Here is a 4,230-nt window from a genome sequence, read left to right as displayed (position 1 = left end):
TTTTTGGTGGATGACCAGTAATTGCTTTCTTATTGAAGTTAAATTTTTTGTCATTTCTATTCTTGAGAAAATTTTATGGGCTAGAAGAGTTAACTTAATGTTAACTAACAGTTTTGAAAAGCTTGTTATTAATTTTAGCAAAGCCCAAGGGAAATAGTTCAGAACTGAAACATGCAGTCCAAGTGATGAATGAAAAACCAAAAGTTTTTATTTCCAAAGTTAAAAATCAAAGTATAAAAGACCTCTTGGCACTCTTTTTTAATAAGTACCTTAGTCTTAGGGCCCTATCCCCAGGCACTCTAAAAAGATTTACGAACTCTAGAATCCCTTATTAGACTCATTTTCAAAAGTGCTTGCGGAAAAGAATTTCAACAAAAATAAATACAGCCACCAGAAAAGAAGCGGAAAGAAGCAAGGGATAAAGGCCATTTTTGAAAAGTGAAAAACAAGTGAAGGAAAAAAAGAAGAGAAAAAGGAATGAGGTGAACTATAATCACAGTATTCTTTTTAGAGTTTTGCTTTAGTTTTTATTTGAGAATGTTACAATTAAGCATAAACCACAATAGCAATAATTTAAAGTTTTAGGTTCTCATCTGGCATAAACATTTCAGTTAGCTATCTTTTCTAGATATGCACAAAAATGATATTCGGTTCCTGCCCTCTAAGAATATTCTAGTGAAGGTTCATACAAACAACCACAGGTTGGCTTAGAAAACAAAGACCTGGGCCTTCTGAGGTCCGAGCGATCAGACAAAGAGCACCATGAGGGAGAAGGTCACACTCTAGGTCAGGGTGACACAGACACATGTTTACCCTCTCTCCTTCCTCAGATCCCACTGAAGAGACAGGGTTCACAGAAGAGAATAAGTCCATAGCAGATGAGAAGTGAGGTGGGCAGAATCAGCCCACAGATTTTGAATAATTTTTTTGAAAATTGAAAGCAAATGAGAACCTACTGATAGATGAACCAGAATAAAGGGGCCATACCCTTTAACACGGGTACACAAGAAGCTGGAATCAGAGGTGAGAGCCATTCTTGGTGGGGCGGTCCCACCAAGCACCAAAGGATGAATAAAAAGACTCTCAGCCCTAGAGACAAATTTGTGAACTTGAAAATGAAGGATAAAGAAAAGACCATAAAACCTTCCAGAGAGAGAACATCAGATTACCTGTAAAGGAACAGGAGTCCCCATGAAGACAGCACTCTTCTCATCAGCATCAGTGCATGCTTAACATCTAACAGAAGAAAGCCTCCAAGCTCTGAGGGAAAATGAACGTGAAACTAACATTTGATAGCAGCTATCACTAATAAAGTGTGAAAGCAACATGCAGACTTTTAAAGGCACAGGATTGGAAGCTTTATTAAAATGTCCTAAGCAGGACATTCTTTTTTCTGGTTAAACATGGCAGGTTGGACACATGTATTTATGTGCCAATTCCCACTAAAATTACAGTTAAGGGATTTTCAAAGCCATCCCCCCACCAAAACAACAACAAAGCCCATATATAATGAGGAGGTCAAGAGAGAAAAAGCAGAAGAGATGGCCACAACATTTCAGGACCAGAAAAGATGGCTATTAAAATCGGAGGAGAAAGCCAAACACCTAGATCTACAGGTGAATTTGAGTAAGCAAGGTAATTTCTAGCACTCTGGAAAGGCTCTGGAACTGAAGGTTCCAGGTATTTTCCTTCAATGGAATGAATGGCTGATGGTTGGTCTAAGTCAGAGCCTTAGAAGCCCTCCCTCATGCTGTAGGTCAACAGCCTGACAGAAGGTTCAGTCTATGGAGGAGTTTGGATTGGAAACACCAGTCACAAAGACTGAGAATGAAGCCTGAGTGAAAGTCTATTCTGACTGGTGACCCCCGGTTACCTTTTCCATGTGCTCTGAGAATACTGCAAGCAGGGATAGATATGCCCCTCCTTCACTCCCTCACTGCCATTCTCATCCCTACACACCAGTTTGTTAGATTCCTCTCTGAGGAAGTGGATTATCCAAGAGAAATGACAACAGGTGTTGACAGTTGGTGGTCCCCTAATGAAGGAGCCATGTCCCTGTCTAATCACTATACAGGCATATCGCTACCTGGATGTCTTTGTTCAGGCTGCTATATATTAAAAAAAAAAAAATACCATAGATTGGGTGGTTTAAACAACAAACATTTATTTCTCACACCTCTGGAGGCAGGAAAGTCCAAGATGAAGGTACCAGTAGATCTGATAACCAGTGAGGGCCCTCTCCTTGGTTTGGAGATGGATGCCTTCTCGCTGTCTTCAGATAGCATGGAGAGAGACAGAGGGAGAGAAAGAGAAAGAGAAAGAGAGAGAAGAGAGAGAGATGGGATAGGAGGAAAGAGAAAGAGGAGAGTAAGCGGGGAAAGCTTTTTCATGTCCCTTCTTATAAGGGCACTAATTTTATCATCAGGGCTCTATCCTCATGACTTCATTACCTCCCAAAGGCCCATCTCCAAGTTCCATCATATTTGGGATAAAGGTTTGAACATACGAATTTTGCGGGGACACAACCATGCAGTCCATAACATTTGACATGTCCCATCAGTGCTCACAGAACTTGAATCAGCTTTTTAACTTTTTTAAAGTATTATTTATTTATTTAGAGATGGTAACTTGCTATGTTGTCCAGATTGGTCTGAAACTCCTGGACTCAAGTGATCCTCCCACCTCAGCCTCCTGAGTCACTGGATTATAGACATGAACCACCTCATCTGGCTTCAATCAACTTTTTTGTTCTTGTCCATAAATATAAATGGACAGCACAGGACAACCAGACATTTCAGAAAAACCACTAACAAGAGCAACCAAAATTAAACATGAAGAAACAAGAAATATAACAAAACTCAGAGTAAATAAATCAGAGTAAATGATCACTACCAGGAATGAAGAGATGACATGATAAATCATAGAATAAGGACAGGATGCTCTAAAAAGGGAATATTTAAAGCTCTTGAAGATTAAAAAGTGTAATAGTCATATATAAATGTTATGAAAATTTATAACATAAAGCTTAATGCCATTTTCCCCAGAAGGTAAACAAATTACAGACACAGAAATTAGGAGATAATATATGAGGACATCTGAGAATCAGTCAAAGAGATATAAAACCTGAATAATGGGAGCACGTCAAAGTCTACTGAGTGACAGTCTCCTTACTTTACAAAGAAAGGCTGGCCCAGTACAGTGGCTCACACCTATAATCCCAGCACATTGGGAGGCCAAAGTGGGTGGATCACTTGAGCCCAGGAATTTGAGACCAACCAGCCTGGGCAACATGGCGAGGCCTGTTTCTATAAAAGTTTTTTTTTAAATTTTTTTCTTTTTATTATACTTTTTAAGTTCTAGGGTACATGTACACAACATGCAGATTTGTTACATATGTATACATGTGCCATGTTGATTTGCTGCACCCATTAACTCATCATTTACATTAGGTATTTTTCCTAATGCTATCCCTCCATTGCCTCACCCAACAACAGGCCCTGGTGTGTGATGTTCCCCAACTTGGGTACAAGTGTTCTCATTGTTCAGTTCCCACCTATGAGTGAGAACATGTGGTGTTTGGTTTACTGTCCTTGAGACAGTTTGCTCAGAATGATGGTTTCCAGCTTCATCCATGTTCCTACAAAGACATGAACTCATCCTTTTTTATGACTGCATAGTATTCCATGGTGTATATGTGCCACATTTTCTTAATCCAGTCTATCATTGACAGACATTTGGGTTGGTTCCAAGTCTTTGCTATTGTGAATAGTGCTGCAATAAACATACATGTGCATGTGTCTTTATAGTAGCATGATTTGTAATCCTTTGGGTATATACCCAGTAATGGGATCACTGGGTCAAATGGTATTTCTAGTTTTAGATCCTTGAGGAATTGCCACACTGTCTTCCACAATGGTTGAACTAGTTTACACTCCCACCAACAGTGCAAAAGTGTTCCTATTTCTCCACATCCTCTCCAGCATATGTTGTTTCCTGACTTTTTAATGATTGCCATTCTAACTGGTGTGAGATGCTATCTCATTGTGGTTTTGATTAGCATTTATGATGACCAGCGATGAGCATTTTTTCATGTGTCTGTTGGCTGCATAAATGTCTTCTTTTGGGAAGTGCCTGTTCATATCCTTTGCCCACTTTTTGATGGGTTGTTTAATTTTTTTTTTTTTTTTTGTAAACTTGTTTAAGTTCTTTGTAGATTCTGGATATTAGCCC

Source organism: Macaca fascicularis, chromosome 8 (genome assembly GCF_037993035.2).
Source record: "Macaca fascicularis isolate 582-1 chromosome 8, T2T-MFA8v1.1".
Lineage (NCBI taxonomy): Eukaryota > Metazoa > Chordata > Mammalia > Primates > Cercopithecidae > Macaca > Macaca fascicularis.
Note: the sequence above shows the minus strand (reverse complement) of the source record.